An 18179-nucleotide genomic window follows, 5' to 3' on the forward strand; every position below is an offset into this window, starting at 1 on the left:
AAGTCTTCCAGGGAGTCAAAATTCAGGCCTAAATACCAAGTTCTAGCCAGCACAGGTTTCTGTGAGAGCTCTTTCCTGGCATGTGTAGGACCCTAATTTCACCCCACAACTCCCTCTTCCTCTGGAAAAAAAGTATTGCACATAGTCTTTAGTGTCGAGTTAGACTCCATAGTGATCATCATTTATCATGCCCGCTTACTCTTTATGTTTTTAGAGAGTAAGTCCATACCAAATTTGCCACTTCTTTCGAACAGTGTCATACAAACAGGTTACCACATGTATATGAACCCTTGCTTTATTTGGTGTAAAATTATATTAAAAGCATAATCCATCCTAAAAGAGACTTCTTTTTATAAAGAGTATTTGGAAACATTAATTTAGCAACAACATTACAACATTGCACACCACTTTTAAACCAACTTTGCTCCGACTGATTTACTTCTTGCCCCAGCTCGTCTGCTGCTCGTGTATGATCTGTGTTTTCCATTCTGTCCTTGTGAGAATAGAGACAGAGTAAGGTTAAGAGGGGTCAAGTAAACCATTTTCTGGTAAATGGTACAAAGCAGAATCAAGAGACTGTATACTTAACCACGGCATGCACTTTACTTCTATGTAAAAACACCAGAAGACTAGAAATATGCATAAAATATTAAGAGAAAGCTGGAAAGATGTACTAGGTTTATGGGATAAGAAGCAATGTAAGTGGGGTCTAAACTGAATTCAACTCGATGTGATATGCAGGCAAGATGCACTGACAAAAAGGTCAGGGAGGTTTAAGAAATAGTATAAGGGAAGTCAAGAGTGTTCAGGATCAAATCAGAAAGGGATTGCAGGAAGAAAAAAGAAAACATGATTTGAAAGAGCTGATTGTGCTGAAATGAATCAGTGAGAGAACAATAAGGAAAAAGTAAAAGGCAAAACTTAGCACAATATTCCACGCTGACTCTAGAACTGGCCCAAATAAACTTGCTTTATATATACTAATCCAGCTTAGATTGGCTCATTTCCCCTCTGGCAGAGAATACTAATCACGAGAGATAACGATTACCAGGAAGGATGGAGAAGCAGCTGATACATGAGCACTTACTCCAAGCAAAGTTTCTCTGAAATGTCAGAGTCTGGGGTGAAGTAGATATTGTCTTTGGGATCAACAGTGCTAACACATCTCTACATAACTTGACAGAGCCAGTTTCTGATAGCTACAGCTTCCCTGTCCCTAAAATGTAATTAAAACATTTATTATTCTAAAAGAGTCGTTAGAAATATTAGTAATTTCGGTATGTGTATAGTGTTTTGCATATTACCATATTTCTTTTTAATACTTAGAGTCAGGTGTGTCTCATCAATGAAGAATATTAGAGAAAATATATCTTCTAATATTGAAATATGAAGGGATTTCTGGAGAGGGCTTTAGACAAGTCTGTGAGTATGACAGGAGAGATGATACTTTATTCTTTCCATGGCTTTCACAACTATTCCATTTTATAAAATGAATCAAAATAAATATGAAAAGCAACAATGCATTTTTATGAAAACTAAAAATAGACAAGGAGATAATTCTAAGTCTCTTGGAAATAGTATTTCTTTAACTAGAGAACTATGAAGATTTGTAAAATACAGGGGTACTTAGAGTCCTTTTAGACAGGCATCATATAATTGCTCTAATAAGTGATCTGGTGATCTAGACTTAAGCAAATGTAAATCTTGATGTGGATTTTTTTTTAACCAAAAGAATAAACAACCTCATGTTGCCTTTTGCATGATAGAAAACTCCCTAAGCCAGATAAAATACAAAGGGTTGTGAGACTACCAATCCAGCTGTCTCAAATGAAACAAATGTAATTTTTATTTAAATATTTATTCCTGAAAATATCATACATGCACATATAATGCAGAATGATCACGACTACCCACGTTGTCCTTCCTTCAGTTTTTTTGAACTTACCCAGAGCATCTTCTTCCCATATTCAGGAGTTCTTTTTTAATGCATTGATTTCAATTAATGTTGTGCATACAATGTTAATAACTATGAAGATTAAATAGAGATCATTAATCACAGTGGATATAATAGTAGTCTAAATGACATTCATGTTTTGAAATTTTTCATAGGGAAAATATATATATGCGTGTATATATGTGTGTGTGTATTAAATATATAAGTGCTCAAAGAAATAAATCATACTATATATACAGATGATTAATTTCTTTGTGTTACCAAATCAATTTAATTGCTTTATAGAGTAATTATTTTAAAACACCAGAAGAAATAAAACCAGGCTACTTTTCTGTGGCTCTCAACTTTAATATTATCTTCAGAGTAGATGTCTCACAAATTCAGATATAACTGAAAGAAATTTACAGACAGCTTGAAAGGCACTAGTCAAACAAGGAAGTCAAAGTCCAGTGTTAAAGTAAGAGAACTAATTTTCTTATGTGTATTTAATAAATGGACATCTCACAGGGTAGGATGTATACACTGTGTGTATCTTTTAAGTTTCTATATCCAATCCCATCACTTGTTTCTAAATGAAAACCATCTTGTGCTTACTTTCATTTAAGCAGAACCACTCTTTTTGATGATTCTGTGCTAAATTAGCTCAGTTTCCTATTCCCTCACAAATTGAAAACAGCAACTGATCTCAGATAAATTGAATGGAAGCTACGCTTAAGGGAGGGAAACATAAAATCTAAGAATGTCAGTTCCTAAAGTTTGTTCTAGTTCTGTTCATGGGATTCATACTAAATCATGAGATCCTGTGTAGCCAACATCACTTACTCCAATAATTTTATATTCTTGCGCGTGTCCGACTCGACCAGCAAGAACGACGCTGCAACAGGATCCTTCTGCACACTTTTATTGGGAGAGCTTGATTGTAGAGGCGAATCGACCCCAAGCCCAGCACTGGTGCTGCTTTATATAGGCCTAGGAGAGGCGTGTCTCACACCCGGATTGGTTGTGCTTGGTTGATGCTTACTACCTCATTTGCATGCCTATTTCTGATTGGTTAATTTCTCTCTCACCTGATTGGTTAACTTCTCTCTCTTCTGATTGGTTAACTTCTCTCTCATCTGATTGGTCAACTTCTCTCTCATCTGATTGGTTAATTTTGGTTAATTCTCAAAATCTCATCTTGGCAAAAAACTTTCCTACCTATGTATGCGTGGTGGCCAGCAGAAGCCTGTGCCACTCTGCAACGGCACATGTGGCTTCCCACAATATATAGTGTTTGTTTTACTGTGGGGTTTCCCCCTGAATTCAAAAGCTTGAATGAGGCATTTCCAGGAGGCTTCTATTATGTCAGAAGAGAGAGCATCATATTCCTACATTAAAAGCTCCTGTTGCTACCACAGAATTATCTCTGGATTTTTCTCTTTCTAAATGATGCTCTTTCATAGATGTTTTGTTTGTTTGCTTGCTTGCTTTTTTATTTCATTTTGGTTTGGTTGGGTGGGTGGATGAGTGGTTGGTTCTATTTGTTTTGTATTTGTTTTCCTGGTCTCAAAAGAATATTCCTTCAAAACAGGATAAAAGTGAATAAACAGTGAGATAGACTTCTCTATATTGAAGGAAGTCTTAGAGTGATATTAAAAGGAAATTGTCCAATATACAATCTTTTTGGCGGTAAAATATGATCAATATTCATTTGCTACTTTCAGTGTGAACAGTCTTTCCATAGAGCTTCAAGTACACACATAAGCAATAGAGATGCCAAAAAATGCTACCTCAAATTCTGATCTCCTCTCTTGTCAAGGAAGCATGATCAGAACTCATGAGTCACTGTTAAGTATAAGTGTAGTGTGAAGGAAAAGGGAAAATACATTAGGAGCAGTTTTGCCAATTTGTATAATTTTTCAGTTAAGCAGTCATAAATCAAGGAATATTGTATTTTTTGAGGCTCATTAAAGAGGCATTACACATCAGAATAGTGAAATCGTCAGCATAATGAAATGATGAATGCCTGTGACTATCAGTATGTAAATGATGTGAGACAGATTCAGGGTGTTACAAAGGAGAATAACAATCTCTCTGACAGTTCCCTATAGGTGCAGTTGCTGGATGATAGTGACAGATGTTAAGTGCATACCTCTTCAGGGGCATGCACTTATTAGCACTCGGTTGAAACTTGCAATATAAAATAAGAAGAAAAGCAGCCTACAGAATTATTCTAGAAAGAGTCGTTTATCCAGGTGTGCCATTGTTAATTTTCTTTGTTTTCTTATTAATCATTTTATTTGTTTATATTTCAAATGTTATACCCCTTTCCAGTCTCCCCTCCCTTAACCTCCCCACACCATTCCCCTCCCCTTTGCCTCTAAAAGGGTGCTCCCCGACCCACCCACTCACTCATGCCTCATCCCTCTAGCATCCTCCTTCTCTGGGTAATTAAGTCACTACAGGACCAATCCCCTTCCCTCTCACTGATGTCATATGGGTCAGTCCTCTGTTATATATGCAATGGGAGTCATGGACCAGCCCATGTATACTCCTCCTTGCTTGCATATCCTTTGTGTCTGTGTCGCCTCACTCAGGGTGATATTTTCTAGTTCTACCCATTTGCCTGCAAAATTCATGATGTCCCCTTTTTTCATAGGTGAAAAGTATTCCATTATGTAAATGAACCACATTTTCTGTATCCATTCTTTGATTGAGGAACATCTGGGTTGTTTCTAGCTTCTGGCAATTCCAAATAAAGCAGATATAAACATACTGGAGCACTTGGTATGGTGGAGCATCATTTTGGGTATATGCCCAGGAACAGCTGGGACGTAAGGTAAAACTATTTTCAGTTTTCTGAGAAGCCACAAGATTGATTTCCAGAGTATTTGTACAAGTTTGCACTCCCACCAACAATGGAAGAGTGTTCTCCTTTCTCCACATCCTCCACAGCATGTGCCTGAGTTTTTTTATCTTAGTTATTCTGATTGTTGTAAGGTAGACTCTCAGGGTCGTTTCTTTTTTGTTTTGTTTTGTGTTGTTTGTTTTGTTTTGCATTTCCATGATGACTAAGAATTTTGAATATTTCTTTAAATCTTCTTGGCCATTTGAGATTCCTCTTTAGAGAATGTTTTACCCCTATAATTCCATTTGCACCTCTGCCATTTTGTCCTATTGACATTGGACTTTGCCTTGCAGAAGCCTCTCAGTTTTAAGAGGTACCATTTATCAATAGTTTGTAGTGTCAGAACCATTGGTGTTCTCTTCAGGAACCTTTCTCATGTCCCATTATGACCAAGGCTATTTTCCCCTTTCTCTTCTATTAAATTCAGTGAATCTGTTTTTTTGTTTGTTTGTTTGGTTGGTTGGTTTTGGTTTGGGTTCTGGTTTTGGTTTTTTGTTTGTTTGTTTGTCTTTAGTTTGTTTTTTTTTTTGGTTTTTTTTGGTTTTTTTTTTTTTGAGGTCAATGATCCACTTGGACCTGACTTGTGCAGGGTGATAAATATGGATCAATTTACATTCTTTTACATACAGATTGCCAGTCAGATCAGCACCATTTGTTAAAGATATTTTGTTGTTGTTGTTTTTGTTGTTGTTTTCTTTTTTCCTCACACTATGCTTTTGTATTCTTTGACAAACATCAATTGTCCATAAGTTTGTCACTTTATTTCTGGGTCTTCAATTCTATTCCATTGAACAAACTGTTTATTTTTTGTTTTGGTTTTTTATTACTACTGAAGTACAGATTGAGGCCAAGGATGGTGATTCATTCAGAAATTTTATTATTATTCATAATTGTTTTGCCTCTCCTGGATTTCTTTGCTTTTCCATATGAAGGTGAAAATTGCTCTTTAAAGGTCTGTGAAAAAATGCTTTGGGATTTTGATGGGAATCACAGTAAATCTGTAGACTGCTTTTGATTAAGTGGGCATTTTTACTATGTTTATCCAACTGATCCATGTTCATGGGAGATATTTCTGACTTCTGAGGTCTTTGAATTCTTTCTTCAGAGACTGAAAGGTTTTTTCATACAGGTTATTCACTTGCTTGATTAGATTTACACCAAAATATTTTATATTATTTGTGGCTATTGTGAAGGGTGTTGTTTTCCCTAATTTCTTTTTCACCCTATTATTAAATCAGAAAGAGGGCTTGTGATTTGTTTGAGTTAAGATAATAGGCAGCCATTTTGCCAAGTTGTTATTAGCTGTAAGAGTTTTCTGGTAGAATTGTGGGAGTTGCTTATGTATACTATCATTTCATCCTTAACATCTTCTTTTCAAATCTGTATCCCCTTGATCTGCTTTTGTTGTCTCATTGTTCTAGTTACAACTTTAATTATTAAATTGAATAGATATGGAGAGAGTAGGTGATATTTTCTTGTTCCTGATTTTACTGGAATGGCATCTAGTTTCTCTCCATTTAATTTAACATTGGCTATTGGTTTGCTCTATATTGTTTTTATTATATTTAGGTTTGGGCCTTGAATTTCTGATCTCTCAAAGACTTTTAACATAAAGGGACATTGGATTTTGTCTAAGGCTTTTTCAACATCTGATGTGCTTATTTGAGTCTGTATATATAGTTGATTAAATTGATTAATTTTGTACATTGAATGATCCCTGCATCCATGCATCTCTATGTTAATAATAATTTTATATGTTCTTGGATTCAGTTTGCCAGAATTTTATTGAATATTTTTGAGTCATTGTTCATAAACAAAACTGATGTGAGGTTCTCTTTCTTTGCTGAGTCAGTGTTGTTTAGGTGTTAGGGTAACTGTGGTCTCAGTGAGTGAAATAGGTAGTCTCCCTGTTGTTTATATTTTGTGGAATAGTTTGAGAAGTATTGGTATTAGGTTTACTTTTAAAATCTGATAGAATTCTGCACTAAACCTTCTGGCTCTGGGCTCTTTTTCATTGAAAGTTTTTAGTGATAGTTTCTATTTTCTTAGCAGATGCAGGACGGTTTAGATAGTTTACCTGATCTTGATTTAACTTTGGTACATTCTATCTATATAGAAAATCATCCATTTCATCTAGATTATCCAATTTTGTTGAGTGTAGACTTTTAAAGTAAGACCTGGTAACTTTTTAAATTTCCTCAGTTTCTATTATGTCTCTCTTTTCATTTCTGATTTTGTTAATGTGGATACTACCTGAGTCTTTTAATTAGTTTGGCTAAGGGTTTATCAGTCTTGTTGATTTTCTCTAAGAACCAGCTCTCAGGTTTTTTGATTCTCTGTTGTTCTCTTTATTCTAATTGGTTCATTTCAGCCCTGAATTTGACTATTTCTTGCCTCCTACTCCTCTTGGATGTGTTTGCTTCTTTTCGTTCTGGAGCTTTCTGGTGAGCCTTTAAGTTGCTAGTAGGAGATTTCTCAGATATCTTTTTGAAGGCACTTAGTACTATGGATTTTCCTCTTAACACTGCTTTCTCAGTGTCCCATAAGTTTGGGTTTGTTATGCCTTCGTTTTCACTGAATTCTAGAAAGTCTTTCATTTCTTTATTTCTTCCCTGACTAAATTACCATTGAATAGAGAATTGTTCAGTTTAGATGAGTTTGTGGGCTTTCTGTAGTTTCTGGTGTTGCTGATCTGATAGAATGTAAGGACTCAAGGAGTTAATTCAATCTTTTTTTATCTGGTGAGGTTTGTTTTGTGTCCAATTATATAGTCAGTTTTATAGAGAGTTCAATGAGGTGCTGAGAAGAAGGTATATTCTTTGGGGAGTGTAAAATGTTCTATAGATATTTGTTAAAAACATTTGGTTCATAACATTTGTTAGTTTCATTGTGTTTCTGTATAGCTTATGTTTCAATGACCTATCTATTGGTGAAAGTGGAGTGTTCCAATCACCCACTATTATTGTGTGGGGAACAATGTGTATTTTGAGCTTTAGTGAAATTTTTTTGACAAATATGGGTGCCCTTACATTTGAGGCATAGATGTTGATAATTGAGACTTCATCATGGTGATTTTTTTCTTTTATGTATATGCCATGTCCGTCCACATCACTTGATTACTTTTGGTTGAAATTCTATTTTATTAGATATAAGAAAGGTTATTCTAGCTTGTTGCCTGGGACCATTTACTTGAAAAAAAATGTCCAGCCTTTTTCTCTGAAGCAGTGTCTATCTTTGTTTCTGAGGTGTGTCTCTTGTATACATCAGAATGATGGATCCTGTTTATATATCCCATTTTTTTAGGCTGTGTTATTTTATTGGTGAATTGAGTCCATTGATATTAAGAGATATTAATGACCAGTGATTGTTAGTTCTTATTATTTTGTTGGTGGTGGTGGTACTACATGTGCATGATTCTCTTCTTTTGGGTTTAAAGTGAGATAATTAATTTCTTTATATTAATAAAATATAGAATCAATTTTTGAATGTATTGAAAATTTGCATCTTAAACATTTGAAAATGTTTTTGTAAGAAGAATCAGAATTTTAAATATTTCAAAATAATACACTATTATTTTTTTCTTCTTATGGGTTTATTGATTACTATTTATCCAGGTAATTTTAAACATTAATGTTCATTCGTTATGATGTCATATCTTCAAGTTATCACACAGACAGGTGATATTTATAACAACTAATAAAGTTTTCATTTATTCCATGATTCAATAAATGTTTGCTGAAGAGTTCTCTACTACATCTCTGTTACTGTATCATGTATTGTTCTAATCTGCCTAAAAAGAAAGCACAAAGAAGAGACTTGAAAATTTCATTTTACACAGAAAGAAAAACTATGCATGTGATATTGTACTTTAAATTCTCACTAAGATTTTTTTCATTTAGTGATAAGCATTTACACTTTTACATTTAAAGCATACTTTTAAATGTATTAATTCATTAGGTTCTATCATTTCTTTAGGTTTGGATCATTGTTTTGTCCTAGTGTCACAATGCTGTACCTATTTTTCTAAGCCTAAATTACAGTGCATAGAAGGACATTTACTTTATTGGATATTTTGTTCTATACATAGACAAGGACTTTCCATTTAAGAAACAATTCGGAGACAGATAAATACTCTGCTGGGTCAGTTAGGTTCAGGACAATGTTTGCACTGTTATTATACATATGACTCCACAAATATTTCTCAAATTCAAACATCTTACTTTATTATTGTCTTATTTACTTATGTGTTAAACACAAATGTCACCAATATATCATTAGTTACCAACTGAACTAAATGACTTGCTGGTAATTATAATATTACATAATTCAGATTAATTCGGAATCTTATTTTGGTAGGTAAAAGATATAATTATACATGTTTTGTTAAACTTATATGTTTATATATATTTTAATATTTTGATTGACATCCACTTTGTTAATCAGAATCTCATTCTTTGTACCTTAGTTAGTTAACAAGCCTCAGAAATCACTAATATTTGCCACTAAGTTTATATGGAGATACTATATGCATCAAGTTTATATGCATCTTGAAATGACATTGCAAACTTTTGATAGTTGAATAACCAAATACTATGTTAGATAATTCAAACTTGTTCTCTGAATCACATAGCAGAAATAATTGAAGGAGGCCACAGGTGAGGAGTGGTACCTTACTTGTTGAGAATATAAATCACTTGCCCAAAGTCACATAGGTACTTAACTCTGAATCTACGGCTATAAAAGGGCATCCAACTCATAATCCAGAGCTATTTGCTCTGCTCTACTAACAAAGTATAAACTTTCCCTATAGGTTTTCCTGGCTAAGTCCATTGAAAATTTCAAAAGGCTAATAACACAAAGAAGAGATATGCCAAGCACAGCAATGCTTGAAGACACCTGAGTTATATTCACAGAGTATCCCTCATCTTGTGGCAAAATTTATTTAGGAACATCTCAAAGACTTTCAGTGAAGTTCCATTTCCTTTATTAATTATATTTTACATTTGATACTTTATATTTTCTTAGAATTTCTAACAGGATGCTTTCTGTCATATAAAGCCAGATAAGTATGATTATTTATTCTCAATAAAATGAACCCTTGGTATTGTCTTACTGTGCTCAATATGAATCACTCCACCTGATACATAAAAATGGCAAACATTTCTATTTCTTCATGTAATACTTATTAATCAAAATTTTGACATGAAATGTAAACTTGATTCGTCCTTTTAAAAAGGACTAAAACAGTTTTTTAAAAGCATAGACCACCACCAGATCTGCCTTACTGCCCCTTCTTCTCCTCTTTCTAACATTTTATCTAGCTGATTAATACAACAGAGCACTTCAGCTTTGGTGAAACATACTTATTCAATTCCGCTGAAGATTATAGGTTTCAAATAATAAAATTGGATTTTATTGAAGATTGAAGTGTGTAAATAGAACATTTGATGGAATTTAATAAAATGGTATCCTGCTGGTGGAGGCAAGTCATTTCCTCTAGTTTTAAGTCGATTACAAAGACAAGAAGCTATATGAACTATTTTGAATAGAAAATTTTTGTCGAGAGGAAAAGACTACATTGAAACAGAATAAAGAGGAACATCTACTATTTTTTAACTAAACTGTACCTAATTTACAGCTATTTAAAAATTAATTAGAGATATTTTCTGGACTGTTCTACTGCTATACAACAAATCACTACAGATAGACACAAAAGACAAAAATGGAAAACTATTCATAAGTTGTTTTTATCATATGATTATGGAGATCTTTATATTAATACCAATTCTGTAACTGTATTATGCAATTTTTCTTTTCTCATTTTTTTATCGAAAGTAGAAGCGTTTCTCATACATTATACCCTGACCACATTTTCTCCTCCATCCCCATGTCCCAGCTCCTTAACACCTGCACTCATCCACAGATCCATTCTCCTTCTGTATCCCTTTAGAAAGGAGCATACCTCCAAGAATTGATTTAAAAAAATAAAGAAAGAAGCCCTCACATTGAGGCAGCACAAGAGAACTCAAACCCAACAAGAGGAATAGAGTCCCAATAACAGGCAAAAATATGAGATATGCCTGCACCCATAGTTAGACATTCCACAAAAACAATAAGCAAACTCCCATAACATATATGCAGAGGACTTGGTGGAGACCCATGCAGGCTCCATAATTGCTGCTTCAGCATCTATGGTCCCATAGGAGATTTGCCTACTTGATCAAGTGTACCTGGTTTTCCAGATGTCCTCCATCCTTTTTGATTCCTACAATCTTCCTCAGAACTTACTTAAACCCACAATTGTTTCTTAAATGAAACAAATGACATCATAGACTAGATACAGCAATATAAGATAACTCATGTTTCATACATGCTTATTTTTCTTAACCAATTTTAATAGTTCATAAAAAGAAAGATGGAGAGTTTTCCTTTCCCCTCCAAAAAAATAGTGAAATTTAAACTTATAAAAAAAAAAAAAAACAAAAAAAAAAACAAGATGTTTAAGTATGGTATAAAAGTCACACTTATTCATAGGAAGTATAATACTTTGACTAATCACACTTTCTTTTTTATTTATTTATTTTATTACGTATTTTCCTCAATTACATTTCCAATGCTATCCCAAAAGTCCCCCATACCCCCCCCCACTTCCCTACCCACCCATTCCCATTCTTTTGGCCCTGGCATTCCCCTATATTGGGGCATATAAAGTTTGCAAGTCCAATGGGCCTCTCTTTCCAGTGATGGCTGACTAGTCCATCTTTCGATACATATTCAGCTAGAGACAAAAGCTCCGGGGTACTGGTTAGTTCATCATGTTGTTCCAACTATAGGGTTGCAGATCCCTTTAGCTCCTTGGGTACTTTCTCTAGCTTCTCCATTGGGAGCCCTGTGATCCATCCAATAGCTGACAGTGAGAATCCACTTCTGTGTTTGTTTGGCCCTGGCATAGTTTCACAAGAGAGAGCTATATCTGGGTCCTTTCAGCAAAATCTTGCTAGTGTATGCAATGGTGTCAGCATTTGGAAGCTGATTATGGCAGTCTCTAGATGGTCCATCCTTTTATCACAGCTCCAAACTTTGTCTCTGTAATACACTTTCTTAGTGTGAGTTATTATTGCTATAATAAAATGTCACGACCAAAAGCAAGTTGTGAAGCAAAGGGTTTATTTGGCTTCTGCTTTCTATGTAACTGTTCATCACTGAAGGAACTCAGGATAGGAACTCAAACAGGACAGGAATTAGAGGCAGGAACTAATGCAGAGTCAGTAGAGGATTCTGTTTATTGGCTTGCTCATCATGATTTGCTCTGCCTGGTTTGTTTTCTTTTCTTTTTACTTATTTACTTTACATCTGGATCACTGCCTGGTCCCTCACTCTCCTCCTCTGAGAGAATACCATTGGTTATCCTTCCACCCTGTCACATCACATCTCTGCAAGTCTAGGTGCTTCTCCCACTAAGGCCAGACAAGACAGCTGAGTTAGGGAAACAGATTTCCCAGACAGGAAACACATTTATGGATAGCTCCTGCTCCAGTTGTTCAGAACTTGAAGATCAAGCTGCACATCTGCCAATATGTGCAAAGGGCCTAGGTCCAGCCTGTGTATGCTCTTTAGTTGGTGATTCAGTCTCTGAGCGACCCTAAGGGTACAGGCTAGTTGAATCTGTTATCTTCCTGTAGAGTTCTTATCCCCTTTTGGACCCGGGATCCTTCCTCTTATTATTCTATAAGTGTCCTCTACCTACTATCTGCAAAAATAACAGACCATCATTAGTAGTGTCAAGAATTGGTCCTGGTCCATGAAATGGGTCTCTAGTCCACCTAGTTACTGGTTGGTCATTACCTCAGTCTGTGCTCCATCCCATGACACTTAATTTCTTGTAAGCAGAATAAATTTTGGGTAGAAATGTTGTCAGTGGGTTCATGTCTCCATCATTCCACTGGGGTTTCTGTCTAACTTCAGGAGGTGGCCTCTTCAGGTTTCGTACCCACACTGCTATGAGTCTCAGATAAGTTCACTCCCATTGATTCTTGGGATCCTCCTTATTACTGATCCCTGGCAAGTCCCCAAGATGTCCCCATCCCGTCAATGCAGATTTATATTCATTCTCATGGTCATCTGGCCATCTCTCCTCTCTTGTATCCGCTTAATAGCCATGGACAAACTTGGTTTACCTGAAATGTGGGCTGGAAGTGAAAAAGAGATGGAAGGGTGAGAGAGAAGGATGAAGCCAAGACAAGTTTCTGATCAAGGCTTCGAGTTTAATATTCAGTACTGTGTTTTTATAGGGAAAACCCACAGACCTATCCTTTGTTTCAGCTGGATTATGCTGCAATGCAAGGTCATTGGGCAGTCTATTCTTCTAAGTTCCTATAGGAAATTGTATGGGCAACCAAGGTGGATGACTCCACCTAGGTTATCAAGGTCCATTGTGGCAAGCAAGCACTCAGGGTCTATTCAGCCTCTTTAAGGCTGGAAAAAAACCTGCGCTTAGCTGGGAAGGAAACACTGTCTCTCCGCACACTGGATTTTGAATCCCCTTTTCCTGTCCTTGTGCCTAGTTCCCTCCCTCCATCTGCCTCAGGCTTCTTTCTTATATAATCCAGGACCACTGAACCTCACCCATATATATATATATATATATATATATATATATATATATATATATATATATAAAACAAATATTATATATTTATATATATATAAAACAAAACAAAATATGGATACTTTTAAAGAGACCATTTGGAAACAGTGGGATGGGGTGGTGATTCAGTGGTTAAGAATGAATGCATACTGTTCTTCAAGAAGACCTGCATTCTGTTTTAGCATATATGAACCAAAACTAACAACCTTCTTCAACACAAGCCACAGGACCCACATGTATAGAGCAATCACAGATTCAGATACACATAAAGAGAAATAATAAATAAAATAGAACATATCTCCAATAAACAAGAAATATGGAACCAAAAGATGAGCTTGAGCTTAGGACTCATCAAGAAAAATGTAGGACAGGAGCTGAAGGTTGTTATAAAGGATGGGATTATATTGAACAAACTGATAATAAATGGCCCCAGAGAATATAAATTATTACATGGCCTAATATAATACTTTGAATGGCTTAGGATATATTAAGTTTCTTATTAAAAGTCGCTCCAAGGAAAATACACAGTATGAATACATTAGTAGTTCTATTTCAATTATTTAGGGAGTGTTTTCAAAGAAAGTATAGAAAAAAATTAAAGAAAGACATCTCATTAAACACTACATACACACTTAAACATTGGAAACAGCATTCTGTTGTTTTTAATGATTTTGGAACAGACACACACAGAAAAAATTAAATAAAAATAAGAATGGTACGGGAGAGAAAAGAATAGTTAATGAGAACATAGAAACGAAAATAGTGTTCTAAATTCATGGTCTCAATATGCAGGAAATAAAAGAAAGCTTAGAAATCAAAACAAAAAAGGAAGTAAAATAAGTATAAATTACATGAAAAAGTGCATGAAGTTCAGCTTGCCTTTATAAAGGAGTTGCTTGTATATGACCATCAGTCATAGTTTGACAAAGGCAATGTATAGTGTTTGAGAACTAAGAGCTTGATGGTGTAACTGATGCAGGAAGAAAGAAGACTGCTCAGAAAAAGAAAAGCACAGCCTGGAGCCCACATAGTCTAAAAAGATCAAGAGTGTTTCACCAATGTATAACTTGCTTGGGAAATGGGTTTCAAAAGATTACCATATGCATTTTTGAGATTATAATATAATTACATTATTCTTCCCTTTTCTCCCTACATATCTCCCACTTAATTTCATTTGCTCCCTTTTAAATTCATAGCCTCCCTCTTCATTAATTGTTGTCATATACATATGCATTTTGATCAGGTATTAATCTGGTTTGAGGGAAATCACAAAGAATGAAGAGAAATATCTTCATATAAAATAATAGTGGAATCTGTAAGTATAAAACAAAATTATTACTCAGGATAGCATTGTAAGGAAGAAGAATGAAGTAATGCCCATGTAGGATCAGGGATTATGACAAAGTAGGCATCAGAGCTCTTTATTGAGAGAAAGCTTTAACTGCATTATGACAAACATTTGTTAATTTTAGAAGTTAATAGAATAATGTGTCCTTAACTACCTGCCAAAGACAGAGTTAATTTTCAACTTATTTCAGTTTTCATTAATACATTCCACAATAGTGTTTTATCAGGAGACAGATAAGTACAACAAAAATAGCTATAATTTTAGTACTCTGTCAGTATTCATAAGACCAGGATATGCATGTCTTTTCTGTTCTCAAAATTATTTGAAGTAAATTAAATTACTTTTCTTATATAAATAATTTTACATGCATATAGCCTTATCCATGCCTAATATGAACATTGATTTTATCCAGTGGAAAAGTAAAATGGTCAGCCAAAACATCATTTTACCAGTTAATATACTGAAAATAAAATCACACATCACCTATGGATCACATTACCTATCAGAAGATTAAAGTCTTCATTGAACACTTAAGGCAGAATTCAGAAGCTGAGAAATAAAATACAATAATTTAATTTCAAATATAAATAAAAACCAAACCAATGATTCTGATGTTTTTTTTTTTCTCCCACTTTTGAGCTTAACAAACATGGTAGGTTAAAAAAAATGTTTAATTACATCTGGAACCAGCATTTTTGGTTTGGATTTGTTCCCTAAAATATTTCAATAATTTAAAAAATAAAGAGACACACATGTCATGTCACCAGCAGCATCTGTTTCAAAGCCAACAGGAAGAAATAGAACATGCTGCTTAACCTTAGATCACATAGACGGCCTACGTGTAACACTCCAAGGACAAAGCAATTCTTGTAGCCCATTTTATGTAATGTGTGCTAAAGGAAAACAATGCAGAATAACTGGAAATAGAGCATGAATATGCATTTTGCAGTACATGTAGTACCCGTGCTAATTCACTAACCACAGACTATACTAATATTCACATGGAAAGAAGGGAATTGCTAACGAATCAAAAGCACTTAGAAAAGGGAGTTAAATAATTAATTTCTTAATTATAACCTTTGCCAAATATTAAATTACCTCCAAAGTAATTTTATTGAGATTAAATGGAAATACATAAGTAAAATATTTATGGATTTCTTTCTTAGAGTATGACATTTTTATGAAATGGTGATTTTATTCTTAAATTTAGAATAGCAACACAAAAGCTTCTGGTAGACGACGACAGGTCAAATTATAAAAATTAGTTCTGGAATAAATGCTGAAGAGCAAGCCACACAGAGTGAGGGAGCACATGGCCAACCAGAGAAGCTTTGTGGAGTGGAAAAGTGACTAGTAAAGTGACTGGTTGCAGGAGGGTATATATTTGTTCTCCGTGTCAATTTGAGTACTCAATTGTATATAACCATCTCTTTATTGCCTGGATCTGAAGGTATTTATTTCATTTTCAGAATTACTTTTGTGTAGATGGTTACATATTACTGTAATAATCATTGTTGCATTCAAATCTTAATTTAACTTAATTGAAATTGAATTGTATCACATCACAATTTTAGCTAATCAAAATAAGGGATAAAGTCTGCAATAACTATTGCTTAAAGGAGCTTTTTAGCATTAGGGTTTGCTCTCTACAAATCATATTAACAGAATGACAGAAAGTTAAAAGAGCTTTAGTTTTACAGAAGGAAATAAGAGATAAGTAATATCTTCTGTGACACTACTGGAAAGAATATCAATTGTGGAGATGTTTCAAGGATTAGTGCAACCATAGAAATAGTTTTAGGCAATTGAGAGGTAGGTATTTAAAGACCCTATATAATCAGAGAAGCTTGAAAGTATTAAGTAGGTATCATGAGACAGCAACACTGTAAAATTCTGCAATATGTGTTCTTGAGTGTTCCTGTAATGTAGAGTTTTCTAAGGTAAAAAGAGAAAACTCCAAATGTTTACTTTCCTCCAGAAATACAGACAGAAAAAAGAAGATAGCGTTGATCAAACAGCCTCTAATGTAGTAAAAATCAAAGCAGAGCCCAGCCGATTTCGTTAGAACTGCATTCAGCCTTCACAATCACTTACTTCCAGGCTCCTCTTAGGCACATGTCAGGGTCTGGATTAAATTCCCAGCACAGCACAGACAGGAAATATATATATATGAATAGTGGAAGGAGAAGAGGGAAGAGAAAAGGAGGAAGAATATGTTGATGCTGATGATGCTGATGCTGATGCCGATGATGCTGATGACAATCATGATGATGAATATGAGAGCTATGCTGATTACACCTATAGAGAAGAAGTGGTAATAGTGACAGTCAACATTCTCTCTGTAAAACTACTAAGACCAGCCTAATTATAGTTGTGCTCACAATAATTCAGAGTCAAAAAATAAATACCAGAAAGAAATATATTCAGGCAAATGAGAGGTAGGTTAATTAAAGAACCTGGTACTAACTAAGTCAGGAATGGAAGACAGATAAAGATAAATAAATAGACTGTAACAAAATCATTCAAAATAAAAAACAAACAAAACTTCTTGAGCTAATTATGTTCCACCTATAACTCAGATGAACTTACAGAACATCTGAAAATAGAATGAATGCAAAAGAATAAAGAACAAAGCCTGTTTAAGGGACCAAAATTACAAATAAGAGTACAACAGAGCAAAAGAGCAGATGGCTAACTTGAGTAAGCCACTGAGTATCTCAGCAAGACTACTTTAGAGGAAAAGGTGAGTATCTACACTGATGCTGAAATTATACTTTCAGGTTTTCCACAGCAAGCATGTGTTGGGTTACCATTAATCATTTCTTGTATGTCATCTTTCTAACAGTTCTTGTCTGTTGATGTGTGACAGAAAATCTGTGTTCTGGTGTGAGGTAGGGAGAAATCAAATATTTCACTAAAGTTACTATCATTCTAAATTCATCCTCTGAATTCTATGTACTTTGCTCCAGTTTCTGGTAAATAAAAAAATGGCTAATAAGCCTGGTTTCCTCAAGAATGAACAAGGATAATTTCATTTTCTTGGGAAAAAATCTGTTAATTCCAGTAATAATCTATAATTTTATGTTGAAATTTTTTATTTGTACTCTGAAAGCACTGTTGAAGATTAAGGTAAGATCACTGGTAAATGGTTAACACTTTCTTCAGTTGTCATACATCACAAAGACATGACTTTCAAAACAAAATTCTTCTATTTTACATAAGTTTTAAAGTATATTTGCATGGTATAGATAGATAGATAGATAGATAGATAGATAGATAGATAGATAGATAGATAGATAGATAGATATAGATAGATAGATATTAACACTCTTTGATGTAAGGT

This window comes from Mus caroli, unplaced genomic scaffold (genome assembly GCF_978045245.1).
Source record: "Mus caroli unplaced genomic scaffold, Mus_caroli_1 scaffold_10, whole genome shotgun sequence".
NCBI lineage: Eukaryota > Metazoa > Chordata > Mammalia > Rodentia > Muridae > Mus > Mus caroli.